This window comes from Ylistrum balloti, unplaced genomic scaffold (genome assembly GCF_031769215.1).
Source record: "Ylistrum balloti isolate Yb309-2 unplaced genomic scaffold, AGI_CSIRO_Ybal_v1 Utg371242, whole genome shotgun sequence".
Classification (NCBI taxonomy): domain Eukaryota; kingdom Metazoa; phylum Mollusca; class Bivalvia; order Pectinida; family Pectinidae; genus Ylistrum; species Ylistrum balloti.
This window is the reverse complement of record NW_026782672.1, coordinates 602773-621121: the sequence shown is the minus strand read 5'-3', so window position 1 is coordinate 621121 and position 18349 is coordinate 602773. Positions and strand designations below refer to the sequence as shown.

Genomic DNA, 18349 nt, shown 5'->3' with positions numbered 1-18349 from the left:
AGGGGAAGAGCCAACACAGGTGTAGTAGTATATAGGTAGATTCCTTCAGTGTAGTATATAGGTAGATTCCTTCAGTGTAGTATATAGGTACACTCCTTCGTTGTAGTATATAGGAAGATTCCTTCGGTGTAGTATATAGGTAGACTCCTTCGATGTAGTATATAGGTAGACTCCTTTGGTGTAGTATATAGGTACACTCCTTCAGTGTAGTATATAGGTGGATTCCTTCGGTGTAGTATATAGGTACACTCCTTCGATGTAGTATATAGGTAGATTCCTTCAGTGTAGTATATAGGTAGACTCCTTCAGTGTAGTATATAGGTACACTCCTTCGTTGTAGTATATAGGTAGATTCCTTCGGTGTAGTACTCCTTCGGTGTAGTATATAGGTACACTCCTTCAGTGAGGTATATAGGTAGACTCCTTCAGTGTAGTGTATAGGTACACTCCTTCAGTGTAGTATATAGGTACACTCCTTCGGTGTAGTATATAGGTACACTCCTTCAGTGTAGTATATATGTACACTCCTTCAGTGTAGTGTATAGGTACACTCCTTCAGTGTAGTACTCCTTCGGTGTAGTATATAGGTACACTCCTTCGTTGTAGTATATAGGTACACTCCTTCAGTGTAGTGTATAGGTACACTCCTTCAGTGTAGTACTCCTTCGATGTAGTATATAGGTACACTCCTTCGTTGTAGTATATAGGTACACTCCTTCAGTGTAGTACTCCTTCGGTGTAGTATATATGTACACTCCTTCGGTGTAGTATATAGGTACACTCCTTCACTGTAGTACTCCTTCGGTGTAGTATATAGGTACACTCCTTCAGTGGAGTATATAGGTACACTCCTTCAGTGTAGTGTATATGTACACTCCTTCAGTGTAGTATATAGGTACACTCCTTCGGTGTAGTGTATAGGTACACACCTTCAGTGTAGTGTATAGGTACACTCCTTCAGTGGAGTATATAGGTACACTCCTTCAGTGTAGTGTATATGTACAATCCTTCAGTGTAGTACTCCTTCGGTGTAGTATATAGGTACACTCCTTCAGTGGAGTATATAGGTACACTCCTTCAGTGTAGTGTATAGGTACACTCCTTCAGTGTAGTACTCCTTCGGTGTAGTATATAGGTACACTCCTTCGTTGTAGTATATAGGTACACTATAGGTACACTCCTTCGTGTAGTATATATGTATATAGGTACACTCCTATCCTTCAGTGTATATAGGTACACTCCTTCATGTAGTGTATATGTACACTCCTTCGTACACTCCTTCAGTGTAGTGTATAGGTACACTCCTTCAGTGTAGTACTCCTTCGATGTCGTAGATAGGTACACTCCTTCGTTGTAGTATATAGGTACACTCCTTCAGTGTAGTACTCACTCCTTCCGTGTAGTATATAGGTACACTCTTCATGTACACTCCTTCGGTGTAGTATATAGGTACACTCCTTCACTGTAGTACTCCTTCGGTGTAGTATATAGGTACACTCCTTCAGTGGAGTATATAGGTACACTCCTTCAGTGTAGTATATAGGTACACTCCTTCACTGTAGTACTCCTTCGGTGTAGTATATAGGTACACTCCTTCGTTGTAGTGTATAGGTACACTCCTTCAGTGTAGTACTCCTTCGGTGTAGTATATATGTACACTCCTTCGGTGTAGTATATAGGTACACTCCTTCACTGTAGTACTCCTTCGGTGTAGTATATAGGTACACTCCTTCGTTGTAGTGTATAGGTACACTCCTTCAGTGTAGTACTCCTTCGTATATAGGTACACTCCTTCAGTGTAGTATATAGGTACACTCCTTTTGTGTAGTATATAGGTACACTCCTTCACTGTAGTACTCCTTCGGTGTAGTATATAGGTACACTCCTTCAGTGGAGTATATAGGTACACTCCTTCAGTGTAGTATATAGGTACACTACTTCGGTGTAGTATATAGGTACACTCCTTCCGTGTAGTATATAGGTACACTCTTCAGTGTAGTATATATGTACACTCCTTCGGTGTAGTATATAGGTACACTCCTTCACTGTAATACTCCTTCGGTGTAGTATATAGGTACACTCCTTCAGTGGAGTATATAGGTACACTCCTTCAGTGTAGTGTGTAGGTACACTCCTTCGGTGTAGTATATAGGTACACACCTTCGGTGTAGTATATAGGTACACTCCTTCGGTGTAGTATATAGGTACACTCCTTCCGTGTAGTATATAGGTACACTCTTCAGTGTAGTATATAGGTACACTCCTTCAGTGTAGTATATAGGTACACTCCTTCAGTGAGGTATATAGGTAGACTCCTTCAATGTAGTTTATAGGTACACTCCTTCGGTGTAGTGTATAGGTACACTCCTTCGGTGTAGTGTATAGGTACACACCTTCAGTGTAGTGTATATGTACACTCCTTCAGTGTAGTGTATAGGTACACACCTTCAATGTAGTATATAGGTACACTCCTTCAGTGTAGTATATAGGTACACTTCTTTGGTGTAGTATATAGGTACACTCCTTCAGTGTAGTATATAGGTACACTCCTTCAGTGTAGTATATAGGTACACTCCTTCGGTGTAGTGTATAGGTACACACCTTCAGTGTAGTGTATATGTACACTCCTTCAGTGTAGTGTATAGGTACACACCTTCAATGTAGTATATAGGTACACTCCTTCAGTGTAGTATATAGGTACACTTCTTTGGTGTAGTATATAGGTACACTCCTTCAGTGTAGTATATAGGTACACTCCTTCAGTGTAGTATATAGGTACACTCCTTCGGTGTAGTGTACCATTTAACCGTTTTAAAATCATAATTTCTATTATCAGGGCTCTCGATCTGCCAGATTTGGGGCAGATTCCCAATGCAAAATAGTATTTTTGTTCCCCAATTTAGACCCCACGTTTTCCCAATTCTACGGAAAACGCCACTATTTTTCCCAATTCTAAGGGCCCTGGGTCCCAGTCCGAAGACAAGCGTCTATTCATCCTACGGAAAGTCTGTGCTCGGCCATACAATAGATTCACTAGATAATCCATATGATAAATATAGGATGAAATATGGTGCAGAGTTTGTGTCATTCTCCAAATATCCAAGTAACTGAAACAGTTACATATATATAATAGGTATAAACACATATACAGTTAGATATATATATATAATAGGTTTAAACACATATACAGTTATATATATAGGTTTAAACACTGATACAGTTATATATATATATAATAGGTTTAAACACTGATACAGTTATATATATATATAATAGGTTTAAACACTGATACAGTTATATATATATATATATCTAATAGGTATAAACATTTATACATTTATATATATATAATAGGTTTAAACACTGATACAGTTTTATATATATAATAGGTTTAAATACTGATAGTTATATATATATATATAATAGGTTTAAATACTGAAGCAGTTATATATATATATATATATAAAAAAAGATAAAAACTTTGTGTATCGTATATACAGAGAAAATTAATCACTTAACATGACAAACAAATATATCACTAACGTTTTCAGGCCTCGCGGCCATCTTCAGGTGATTACATTACATGTACACTGTACGTTACTTAGTAACCTACATTGTGACGTAATGTTATTGTTATAATAAAAGGGGAGTTAATAATGTTATTAATTGTGTCCCGACACAATCTTTAGTGTGTATTTAGGGACGGTTTAAAAATCTTCTTTGATGATTTGTTTTGACGTTGTAGATTCTGACATCTTGTAGTTTGAGACATGAAGACAGCGTTTTTAGCACTAAGTGAGCTAGTGGGATTCCATGGTGTCTGTCGTCCATCTGTCCAGCATGTCAACTTTTTCTATAGATAGCTACTTGTCATTAACAAACGAACAGATTTTAACTAAATTTGGTCAGCAACACTCTATGATGCCCGCAGGACCAACTGAGCTATAAGTATACTGCGGCATCTGTTGTCCATCCATTGTCTGTCGTCTGTCTACTTTTCCTACAAAATACTACAAGTCATGCACAACAGAGGGGATTTCGACTAAATCTGGTCAAAAGCATCCTTAGGGGAAGGGAACATTTTTTTGTATAAATGATGTGTTCCTGCACACCAGGGCCCAATGGGCGGGGCAGGAAATGGGAAAGGAGGAGTGCCAGTTTGGGCCTTCTGGTGGCCATGACGAATACTTTTTATTTTTTGTCTATTAAAAACTTGAGGTCAGGCGGTAATGACATGACATTAATCTAAGGTCAGCTCAAGGCTGGTCAGTTGTTATAGTGGGGACAAGTGGGGGATCAAATTCATAATTATTGCAATAATTATCAAACTAAAATTTTTTTTTTTCCAATTTTTTTTTCTCTTAAATGTCATTTGATGATATATCTCAAAACCTTCATTGGAAAAAATGACCAAAAAATATGCCATTGTTGAAAAGTAGGTCATGGTAATTAAGTGCCCTAATCACTAATAAACGCAATTATGATGTAGAATTGGCCCTTGGGTAGGCATAGCTTCTGGGTAATGTCTTTGCAACAGTTGAGATCCTCAACCCATAACCATAGATAACAGCTGGGCATCAAACGATAAACATAATTATGATGTGAAAATAGAAGAAATAGAACAAATTTTAAAAAATTCAATTGCTCTTGTAGAAATGTTTGGATTTGCTTAACTTAGATCTGAAGTATCCTTTGGTGAAGAGGAATTAGGTTTTGTATAAACAGTGCATCTGATCTCTTTGGGAAGGAGGGACAGTAAGAAATGTAGGTATTTAAATTCCTTTACTTTAGTTTGAATTAAACAATTTTAGCAAATTAAACCAGGTGAGTGGTACATGCCCTATGGGCCTCTTGTTCCTATTGAGTAAATGAATGAGACACATTCAAAATAATGGTGATATATAGAAAGATTTTCCCTTACATTGAGGCTTGGTAAGGGAAACAATCTGGCTGGACATCCACCTGGTGACTTCCCAGATCAGGTACACAATGTGACCAGCAGCTCTCCCTACAACACCAGCTCAGACAGACAAGTGATGTTTGGCATTGATATAGAGGTAAGATAGCAATTCTCTACAGAATGATGATTAAGGTTTTGTAAATCCTTGTGTGAAAGTTAAATAATCGTAAACTTGTATGTGAAGATACAGAATCAAGTTAAAGAAGTGCCATACATCTTTTCATCATTATGGTTAAACAATGCAAAGTTCACACAGGTGTGGTGATACTGTGACGGCCAGGTTTGGTGATACTGTGACGGCCAGGTGTGGTGATACTGTGACGGCCAGGTGTGGTGATACAGTGACGGTCAGGTGTTGTGATACTGTGACGGCCAGGTGTGGTGATACTGTGACGGCCAGGTGTGGTGATACTGTGAGGGCCAGGTGTTGTGATACTGTGAGGGCCAGGTGTGGTGATACTGTGAGGGCCAGGTGTGGTGATACTGTGAGGGCCAGGTTTGGTGATAATGTGACGGCCAGGTGTGGTGATACTGTGACGGCCAGGTTTGGTGATAATGTGACGGCCAGGTGTTGTGATACTGTGACGGCCAGGTGTTGTGATACTGTGACGGCTACTTGTGGTGATACTGTGACGGCCAGGTGTTGTGATACTGTGACGGCCAGGTGTTGTGATACTGTGACGGCCAGGTGTGGATATTGTGACGACCAGGTGTTGTGATACTGTGAGGGCCAGGTGTGGTGATACTGTGACAGCCAGGTGTGGTGATACTGTGACGGCCAGGTTTGGTGATACAGTGACGGCCAGGTGTTGTGTTACTGTGACGGCCAGGTGTTGTGTTACTGTGAGGGCCAGGTTTGGTGATAATGTGACGGCCAGGTGTTGTGATACTGTGACGGCCAGATGTTGTGATACTGTGACGGCTACTTGTGGTGATACTGTGACGGCCAGGTGTTGTGATACTGTGACGGCCAGGTGTGGTGATACTGTGACGGCCAGGTGTTGTGATACTGTGACGGCCAGGTGTGGATATTGTGACGACCAGGTGTTGTGATACTGTGAGGGCCAGGTGTGATGATACAGTGACGGCCAGGTGTGGTGATACTGTGACAGCCAGGTGTGATGATACTGTGACGGCCAGGTTTGGTGATACAGTGACGGCCAGGTGTTGTGTTACTGTGACGGCCAGGTGTGGATATTGTGACGACCAGGTGTTGTGATACTGTGACGGCCAAGTGTGGTGATACTGTGACGGCCAGGTGTGGTGATACTGTGACGGCCAGGTGTAGTGATACTGTGACGGCCATGTGTGGTGATACTGTGACGGTCAGATGTGGTGATACTGTGACGGCCAGGTGTGGTGATACTGTGACAACCAGGTGTGGTGATACTGTGACGGCCAGGTGTTGTGATACTGTGACGGCCAGGTGTGGTGATACTGTTACGGCCAAGTGTGGATACTGTGATGACCAGGTGTGGTGATACTGTGACGGCCAGGTGTGGTGATACTGTGACGGCCAGGTGTTGTGATACTGTGACGGCCAGGTGTGGTGATACTGTGACGGCCAAGTGTGGATACTGTGATGACCATGGGTTCTCCCCACTTATTTATGTAGATAAGTGTTAATTGCCAACATGTTGCCTTGTATCTAGTTTCATGAAATGTTACTGTAGCAGAAACTTCTCCTTTATGTTACTGAAGATTCTTCAGAATCTGTTTGTTAATGGGTAATTTGATAAAAGACAGCTTGAGAAACAAGATAATATATTTGTGTATACTTCAGTTCTCCTGTATACTGTAGCCTGTATGTTGTAACCTCACTCCTTTTGCTGGGATTGAAGATACAAACACATTCATGCTATTTAGACTGAAACAGAGTCTGACCTCTGACCCTACTTCTGGGGATAATTCAGAATTTTCAAGTGAGAATATTTTGGGGTCATTTTGTGAATATACAGTGATATAGCCCAATGGACCTTTCTTTAATAGGTTTGTCACTATACCTGTGATCACAATGTATCACAGCCAATAATTCTACTTACAATGTATTTCTCTTTCAGAATGTGAAACAGGAAAATAATGCAATGGATAAAGGGTCCAGCTTACCTTTTGGTAAGAAATTTTAAAAGACATGTCCTAAACTATTCTATCAGTTGTGTTTGTACTCAACATTTCTACATTTACTGACAATAGTAGTCCTAAACTATTCTATCAGTTGTGTTTGTACTCAACATTTCTACATTTACTGACAATAGTAGTCCTAAACTATTCCATCAGTTGTGTTTGTACTCAATATTTCTACATTTACTGACAATAGTAGTCCTACACTATTCCATCAGTTGTGTTTGTACTCAATATTTCTACATTTACTGACAATAGTAGTCCTAAACTATTCCATCAGTTGTGTTTGTACTCAATATTTCTACATTTACTGACAATAGTAGTCCTAAACTATGACATCAGTTGTGTTTGTACTCAATATTTCTACATTTACTGACAATAGTAGTCCTACACTATTACATCAGTTGTGTTTGTACTCAATATTTCTACATTTACTGACAATAGTAGTCCTAAACTATTACATCAGTTGTGTTTGTACTCAATATTTCTACATTTACTGACAATAGTAGTCCTACACTATTACATCAGTTGTGTTTGTACTCAATATTTCTACATTTACTGACAATAGTAGTCCTAAACTATTCCATCAGTTGTGTTTGTACTCAATATTTCTACATTTACTGACAATAGTAGTCCTACACTATTCCATCAGTTGTGTTTGTACTCAATATTTCTACATTTACTGACAATAGTAGTCCTACACTATTCCATCAGTTGTGTTTGTACTCAATATTTCTACATTTACTGACAATAGTAGTCCTACACTATTACATCAGTTGTGTTTGTACTCAATATTTCTACATTTACTGACAATAGTAGTCCTACACTATTACATCAGTTGTGTTTGTACTCAATATTTCTACATTTACTGACAATAGTAGTCCTACACTATTACATCAGTTGTGTTTGTACTCAATATTTCTACATTTACTGACAATAAACTATAGAGATAGGTGAGGAATGATTAAATGTAAAGTTAGATTTTGTAAATTACCTTTAGGATCTGAACTGGTATGTGGAGATGAGGATAAAAGGACTTTGGATCAACAACTTTGTTCAGATGGTACAAAATCCCAGGTAACCAACATTGTCTAGTGATACTAATCTCTGTAATCTGTTATCATTTCTCAATTGGTCACATCAGCTGTTAACATGATAGATAGAACTGGTCAACATTGTGCTTTTAATGTGTAATGTATAGACAATATCATTTGGTGTACACAGTACACACCTTTTTATTATGGGGTATGCAAAAGTAAATTGAAGCTCAACATCAATGAAACTAGGCCAGAATATGGTCAAAGATTTGCACAGCAATCCTTATGAATAAGACAATGTGTTCCAAAAGGGTTAGCATTTTTTGCTATCGAACGACACCTTCCTGTAAAAGTTTTCGTTTTGATGATTTTGTCTACAGTTTCTCAGTAATAATATCCTTATATAATGTTGAGAATATATATAGTAACTCTACTCTAATCCATCCAATCTCATGCTTGGCACCGTACATATGATTTTGTTTTAATGATGTGCTAATATTAAAACTGTTCTATTGTTGTTTTATATTTGTAATATTTAAGTAAAATTGTTCTACAGATATCAGTATTGTGTGTCCAGTAGCTTGTGTTTATCTCAACAGAGAACATTTATCCAAGCCACAACAAAGTCTTTTAAATTCATTTCTTTCTTTTTTTCAGGAAGTAGAAGATCTAGGAGAGTCTTGTCTAAATCACAGTGAGTGGTAGCATGGTGTTTATAAGGAGCTGATAACAATATATACAATCTATTATAAGTAATCTCATCAATTGAAATGTAACTTGTTTATGTTCAAGAGTGATCTCATTACAGTAGAGGATGACATGATACAGAATGTTAAGTGAAGTAAACAAGTATTTAACAAGTTACAGATTCAATTTCTCAGAAGTAGTTATTCATTTGATTAACTTGATTGTGTTCAAGAGTGATCTCATTACAGTAGAGAATGACATTTAACAAAATGTTAAGTGAAGTAAACAAGTATTTAACAAGTTATAGATTCTATTTCTCAGAAGTAGTTATTCCTTTGATTAACTTTTTTGTCACCAAATTACTCAGTTAAGGTGAGATTACATGTTAATCGCCTTTAGGTTCTTATCTATCTGGTAAACTAGTATTTAACATGTACCTCTATTTTGGTATCAGAAAGATATTGGATTTTACATTACTTTAGATATTTGCATCAAGTGTTACATGAAGGGACCAGAGATTAGGCAAGATGAACAAATCTTGGATGGTGCGAGATTTCCAATTCCCATGTTAGAGAAAATCTAACCTTGCATATTTAAGATAGGCAGACAAGCTTTATGATGAAAATTTATAATAGTTTTTAAAGAACATTGCTGTTTTAAAACTTCTACTACTATGTATGATGGAGTGACCAAGATGTCTCCTTATTCTTTATTATGTACAGCCCAAATGGTTTCAGTATCCAACAGGCCATTAATCATACTAGATCATCACATCCAATGTAATGAAGAAAAAAATGAAATCTTGAAGAACAAGTTATTAAACATGTACTGTGATAGTGAGTGTTGTTATACCCACAAGTTGGTGAATATTTGGTACAGGTACAGCGGTAAAATCTGATCCTGATGTGGATATACTAGAGCCATGGCTTTCCTTCTCTGACTCACCAACAAGCCTGACGAGGTGCAGTAGTGTCTCAGACATAGACCAAATCAGTGATGAGGACAATGTTGTTATACCGCCATCCAGAATGGAGGATGTTGAAGTATGTTCAATGAGTGATGTCTTATATAGGGCTTTTTAAGTCCTCCAAAGGGAACCAGAGGGGATTAAGGTTTAGCATTGTGTCTGTCTGCCTGTCCGTCCATCCTTCTGCCTTCATGTCTGACCCTTATCTTCCACAAAACTTATCACTGGAACTTAATACTTGGGGTATGAATACAACTAGGTAAGATGGTGTGTCTTGTATCAAAGTAGGTTAAGTCACTCTGACCTATATTTGACCTTTGACCTACATCAAAGAAAAGTTTATCCAGGCCCTATCTTTGACCACTACTAATCATGTGATTCTAACACTTTGGATATGGGATTATGTTGGTAAAATAATGTGTCACATATATATATAAGTAGTGGAATGTGATTCACCAAATAATCGTGTTTTAATTTTTTAGGTCGTCTGACCCTAAGGGTCTGATGACCTAATGCAATCGTCTTTTGTCTGGCGTAAACAATTTACATTTTCAACTTCTTCTCAAGTTATACATGTCTCACTGAGCTGAATCTTACCTGAAATGATCGTGAAATGGTCCTGACCAAAGTTTGTTAATTTTGGGTTGGTCCAAAATCCAAGATGGCAGCCATGGCCGCCGTTTTGAAAATACATTGAAATCACATTTTCAACTTCTTCTCAAGTTCTACTAGTGACATTGAGCTTAAACTTACCTGAAATGATCGTGACATGGTCCTGACCAAAGTGTGTTAATTTCCGGTTGGTCCAAAATCCAAGATGGCCGCCATCTTGAAAACTCATTTTCAACTTCTTCTCAAGTACCACCAGTGCGATTGAGCCAAAACTTGCATGAAATGATCATGACATTGCACTGACCAAAGTTTGCTAATTTTGGGTCAGTCCAAAATCCAAGATGGCTGCCATCTTGAAAACACATTTTCAACTTCTTCTCAAGTTCCACCAGTGCGATTGAGCCACACCCCATACTTTTGTATGGAAAAGAAGATGGGTGCCTTATTTAAACCCCAGAATCATTCCTTGCCTCAATGATCTGACGTCCAGAAGATTTGTCAGCCTTCTAACCAAAGGCTCTGTTCCGGAGAATCCTCTTTGTTGAAACAAATGACCTTGATCCCTTTTCAGGGAATATATATAATGTTTATATACACTGTATCACAATACTGGTATTGTCTTATGTCAACATTAAAGGGAAAGCGACATCTGTAGAGGAGACCAAATTTTGTTTACATGTTTGGTGTGTAGACTTTAGAAGGTTCTGATATCAATGTGACATCCTTCTTGTTACAGTTCTGGGATATTTTCTCCAGTGATAAAAACAATTCTACCACTGCAGAACCATTAGCAGTTCCAGCTATTGCAGCCCATGCAAAACACCCAGATATGAAACTCTGTGTAGTGAAACTTTTCAGAAATCAGGTGGGTGATGTTCTATTTTCCTTTGTTGATTAACAGTGATGGTGCTGTATTTGACTCCTTACAAAATATTTACCAATACTCGATGTTATGTGCTTTTTTTGTTTTACATTTGAATCCTAGGACCATATGGCTGATCATTGACATTGAATAAAATCTCTACAGAAATAAAACTTTGATATAATGAGCACAAAATGATACTTAAGTTATTGGATTTGTAATCAGGTTATTTATTACTTGAGATGTTGAAACATAATATTTACATCAGTCATACAGAAGCATGGTGAAGTGGAGTGATGTCAGGGCCCATGACCTCTCCGTACCGAGTTATTGCCCTTTGTTTAACATTTCACACAAGCCATGACTGTATGATATGTTCCAAAGCCATCTACTTGATTAGGTGGTATTATTTTTCCCAGTTGTTTACATTGGGATGACAGATATATACTTTATCTCATGGTGTTTTATATTACAGGTATATACACACCATTTCACTGTATTTGACAAATTTTATACACACCATTTATCTCACTGGTTTTTAATTATAGTACATATACACACCATTTATCTCATGGTGCTTTGTATTATAGTGGTGTATACACACCATTTATCTCATGGTGCTTTGTATTATAGTAGTATATACACACCATTTATCTCATGGTGCTTTGTATTATAGTGGTGTATACACACCATTTATCTCATGGTGCTTTGTATTATAGTGTGTTTTATATTACAGTAGTATATACACACCATTTATCGCATGGTGTTTTATATTACAGTAGTATATACACACCATTTATCTCGTGGTGCTTTGTATTATATAGGTGTATACACACCATTTATCTCGTGGTGTTTTATATTACAGTAGTATATACACACCATTTATCTCATGGTGCTTTGTATTATAGTGGTGTATACACACCATTTATCTCGTGGTGCTTTGTATTATAGTGGTGTATACACACCATTTATCTCATGGTGCTTTGTATTATAGTGGTGTATACACACCATTTATCTCATGGTGCTTTGTATTATAGTGGTGTATACACACCATTTATCTCGTGGTGCTTTGTATTATAGTGGTGTATACACACCATTTATCTCGTGGTGTTTTATATTACAGTAGTATATACACACCATTTATCTCATGGTGTTTTATATTACAGTAGTATATACACACCATTTATCTCGTGGTGTTTTATATTACAGTAGTATATACACACCATTTATCTCATGGTGTTTTATATTACAGTAGTATATACACACCATTTATCTCATGGTGCTTTGTATTATAGTGGTGTATACACACCATTTATCTCATGGTGCTTTGTATTATATATACACACCATATATATACACACACCATTTATCTCATGGTGTTTTATATTATTATATACACACCATAGTATATACACACCATTTATCTCATGGTGTTTTATATTACAGTAGTATATACACACCATTTATCTCATGGTGCTTTGTATTATAGTGGTGTATACACACCATTTATCGCATGGTGTTTTATATTACAGTAGTATATACACACCATTTATCTCATGGTGCTTTGTATTATAGTGGTGTATACACACCATTTATCTCATGGTGTTTTATATTACAGTAGTATATACACACCATTTATCTCATGGTGTTTTATATTACAGTAGTATATACACACCATTTATCTCATGGTGCTTTGTATTATAGTGGTGTATACACACCATTTATCTCGTGGTGTTTTCATATTACAGTAGTATATACACACCATTTATCTCGTGGTGCTTTGTATTATAGTGGTGTATACACACCATTTATCTCGTGGTATTTTATATTACACACCATTTATCTCATGGTGTTTTATATTACAGTAGTATATACACACCATTTATCTCATGGTGCTTTGTATTATAGTGGTGTATACACACCATTTATCTCATGGTGTTTTATATTACAGTAGTATATACACACCATTTATCTCATGGTGTTTTATATTACAGTAGTATATACACACCATTTATCTCATGGTGCTTTGTATTATAGTGGTGTATACACACCATTTATCTCATGGTGTTTTATATTACAGTAGTATATACACACCATTTATCGCATGGTGTTTTATATTACAGTAGTATAAACACACCATTTATCTCATGGTGCTTTGTATTATAGTGGTGTATACACACCATTTATCTCGTGGTGTTTTATATTACAGTAGTATATACACACCATTTATCTCATGGTGTTTTATATTAGTATATACACACCATTTATCTCATGGTGTTTTATATTATACACACCATAGTGTATACACACCATTTATCTCATGGTGTTTTATATTACAGTAGTATATACACACCATTTATCTCATGGTGTTTTATATTACAGTAGTATATACACACCATTTATCTCATGGTGTTTTATATTACAGTAGTGTATACACACCATTTATCTCATGGTATTTTATATTACAGTAGTATATACACACCATTTATCTCATGGTGCTTTGTATTATAGTGGTGTATACACACCATTTATCTCATGGTATTTTATATTACAGTAGTATATACACACCATTTATCGCATGGTGTTTTATATTACAGTAGTATATACACACCATTTATCTCGTGGTGCTTTGTATTATATAGTTTATCTATTATATAGGTATATACACACCATTTATCTCATGGTGTTTTATATTACAGTAGTATATACACACCATTTATCGCATGGTGTTCTATATTACAGTAGTATATACACACCATTTATCTCATGGTGCTTTGTATTATAGTGGTGTATACACACCATTTATCTCATGGTGTTTTATATTACAGTAGTATATACACACCATTTATCGCATGGTGTTTTATATTACAGTAGTATATACACACCATTTATCTCATGGTGCTTTGTATTATAGTGGTGTATACACACCATTTATCTCATGGTGTTTTATATTACAGTAGTATATACACACCATTTATCGCATGGTGTTTTATATTACAGTAGTATATACACACCATTTATCTCATGGTGCTTTGTATTATAGTGGTGTATACACACCATTTATCTCGTGGTGTTTTATATTACAGTAGTATATACACACCATTTATCTCATGGTGCTTTCTATTATAGTGGTTTATACACACCATTTATCTCATGGTGCTTTGTATTATAGTAGTATATACACACCATTTATCTCATGGTGTTTTATATTACAGTAGTATATACACACCATTTATCTCATGGTGCTTTGTATTATAGTGGTGTATACACACCATTTATCTCATGGTGCTTTGTATTATAGTGGTGTATACACACCATTTATCTCATGGTGTTTTATATTACAGTAGTATATACACACCATTTATCTCATGGTGCTTTGTATTATAGTGGTGTATACACACCATTTATCTCATGGTGCTTTGTATTATAGTAGTGTATACACACCATTTATCTCATGGTGTTTTATATTACAGTAGTATATACACACCATTTATCTCATGGTGCTTTGTATTACAGTAGTACATACACACCATTTATCACATGGTGCTTTGTATTATAGTGGTGTTTACACACCATTTATCTCATGGTGCTTTGTATTATATAGGTGTATACACACCATTTATCTCATGGTATTTTATATTACAGTAGTATATACACACCATTTATCTCATGGTGCTTTGTATTATAGTGGTGTATACACACCATTTATCTCATGGTATTTTATATTACAGTAGTATATACACACCATTTATCTCATGGTGCTTTGTATTATAGTGGTGTATACACACCATTTATCTCATGGTGCTTTGTATTATAGTGGTGTATACACACCATTTATCTCGTGGTGCTTTGTATTATAGTGGTGTATACACACCATTTATCTCATGGTGCTTTATATTATAGTGTTTTCTATTACAGTCGTATATACACACCATTTATCTCATGGTGCTTTGTATTATAGTACACACCATTTATCTCATGGTGTATACACACCATTTATCTCATGGTGTTTTATATTACAGTATATACACACCATTTATCTCATGGTGTTTTGTATTATAGTGGTGTATACACACCATTTATCTCATGGTGCTTTATATTACAGTGGTGTATACACACCATTTATCTATATACATGGTGCTTTGTATTATAGTTTGTTTAGACACCATTTATCTCATGGTGCTTTGTATTATAGTGGTGTATACACACATTACAGTAATATACACACCATTTATCTCATGGTGTTTTATTTTTTAGTATATACACACCATTTATCTCAAATTATAGTGTGTAGTTTATATTACAGTAATTTATCTCATGGTGTTTGTATTATAGTGGTACATACACACCATTTATCTACACACACATTTATCTCAGCATGGATCAGTTTTGATTATATTTTCTTGATTTGTAAGGCTGGTGTAGTATTACAGTAGTATACACACCATTTACTGTTGGTGTTTTATATTACCGTAATGCTTTATCTCATGTTACATAAATATTTTTACAATTTGATTGGGAAAAACTCTGTTGATTCATTTATCTGTGTAATGTTTGTATTTCATTATCATACATTGTGGCTGAGATTACCTCCACTTGGTCAGTAAAACTACACTATGCAGTACTTATATAAAACTCATAGATATTTGAAGTTTACAATGTCTGTCGTAAGATGGAAATTAATATGTTAATTACAAACACTTCGTATGCATATTGATATGTTCCATGAAATCATGACCATGTCCATATTCAAATTAAATACATTTTTTTCTGTATGCAAGTGAATTTCTATTGAGTAAAATTGAAATTTAATATATCTTTCCTCTATGCAAGTGAAATTTTATTGTGTAAAATTGAAATTTAGAACATTTTTTTTCTGCAAGCAAGTGAATTTCCATTGTGAAAAATTGAAATTTGATATATTTTTTCTGTATGCAAGTGAATTTCTATCGTGTAAAATAGAAATTTAGAACATTTTTTCTCTATGCAAGTGAATATCTATTGTCAAATTTAAATTTGATATTTTTTCTCTATGCAAGTAAATTTTTATTGTATAAAATTGAAATTTAGAACATTTTTTCTGCATGCAAGTGAATACCTATTGTGTCAAATTTAAATTTGATATTTTTTCTGTATGCAAGTAAATTTTTATTGTATAAAATAGAAATTTAGAACATTATTTCTGCAAGCAAGTGAATATCAATTGTGTCAAATTTAAATTTGATATTTTTTCTGTATGCAAGTGAATTTTTATTGTGTAAAATTGAAATTTAGAACATTTTTTTCTGCAAGCAAGTGAATTTCCATTGTGAAAAATTGAAATTTAATATATTTTTTCTGTATGCAAGTGAATTTCTATCGTGTAAAATAGAAATTTAGAACATTTTTTCTGCATGCAAGTGAATATCTATTGTGTCAAATTTAGATTTGATATTTTTTCTGTATGCAAGTAAATTTTTATAGTATAAAATTGAAATTTAGAACATTTTTTTCTGCATGCAAGTGAATATCTATTGTGTCAAATTTAAATTTGATATTTTTTCTGTATGCAAGTAAATTTTTATTGTATAAAATTGAAATTTAGAACATTTTTTCTGCATGCAAGTGAATATCTATTGTGTCAAATTTAAATTTGATATTTTTTCTGTATGCAAGTAAATTTTTATTGTATAAAATTGAAATTTATTGGGTCAGTGTTCAGCTGTAAGAACATGTTTTTCTGCATTGTGTTTTAAAATCTTCACATTAGATAATTGTGTGTTTAAAGGTCTGATGTAGATTTGGGGTTGAGTGTTGAGCAGGGGTTGAGTTTTGAGTGTTGTGTGTTTAGTTTGGGGTTGAGCGTTGAGCAAGGGGTTGAGTTTTGAGGGGGTTGAGTGTTGAGCTAGTTGAGTTTTGAGTTTGGGGTTGAGGGGTTGAGTTTTGAGTATGGGGTTGTGTGTTTAGTTTGGGGTAGAGTGTTGAGCTAGGGGTTGAGTTTTGAGTATGGGGCTGTGTATTTAGTTTGGGGTTGAGTGTTGAGCTAGGGGTTGAGTTTTGAGTATGGGGTTAAGTGTTGAGTTTGGGGTTATGTATTGAGTTTGGAGTCTTGAGCTGTTGGTTGCATTCAGGTTGTGGTTGAATTTTGAGTGTTGAGCTGGGGGTTATGTATTGATTTTGGGATTGAGTGTTGAGCTGAAATGTAGTTAAGTTAGGGGGTTGAGTTTTGAGTGTGGGGTTGTGTGGTGAATTTAGGGTTATGTAGTGAGGTTATGGTTAAGTTTTGAGCTAGAGAATGAGTGTTGAGCTGGTGGGTTATGTATTGAGTTTGGGGTTGTGTATTGAGTTTTGGGTTGTGTATTGAGTTTGGAGTTGTGTATGGAGTTTGGGGTTGTGTATTGAGTTTGGGGTTATGTATTGAGTTTGGGGTTGAAGGTTTATTTTGGGGTTGAGTGTTGAGATAAGTTGATATCATCTTGTGTATTTGTATTACCATAAATGTCTATGTGATGTATTTTGTATATTTTATAATAGCGATAATTTTATAAAACATGGCCTGTAAAGCGCTTTAGAACTGACCTTTTTAATAGTATATAAATATTGCATATTATTATTATCATGTATCAAGCCCTGTATATATAAGGTGCTGTGAAATGTCATTTTGTAAATAGAACAAAAAAAAAAGAACAAACAAACTAATTAATGGACAGATGTTTAATGTACTAAATAAAAATCTCCAGTAAGTATAAGTGATAGATACACACTGAAAATAACACATAGAAATATAGAACAAAAGTTTCTTACAAAAATAAAGAAACAAAAATCACATCTTTGTTGATCACAGTTCAAGGCTCCACATTAGAAGTATTCTTAATACATTCCAAGTTTTAAACAGAAAATCAGCATTTTAGCAGTGATGTTTCTGTACTTTTTATGAATTCGGCATAACTTCATGCACAGAGTGTGACTAATTGACTTCAAAACCCATCCAAGGTTTAGTACTTTATGTAGGTAGATTGTGTTTGGTTGATGATGTATTTTCAATTGACCACACATGTTGTTCCAAGATGATATGTTCTTTAATTTGATCTTTGTTTGAGTAATATTATTGATTTTATTGTTTT

The 18349-nt window shown here is 35.3% G+C and overlaps 1 long non-coding RNA gene across 1 annotated transcript; it reads left to right on the top strand.

Annotated features, from left to right (window-relative positions):
• The first annotated feature begins 7018 nt into the window (after positions 1-7018).
• On the top strand, positions 7019-8814 carry LOC132561623 (uncharacterized). The gene is made up of 3 exons (XR_009554719.1): positions 7019-7072; positions 8082-8158; positions 8776-8814. It is a non-coding gene; the product is annotated as an uncharacterized LOC132561623 (long non-coding RNA).
• Positions 8815-18349: the final 9535 nt, after the last annotated feature.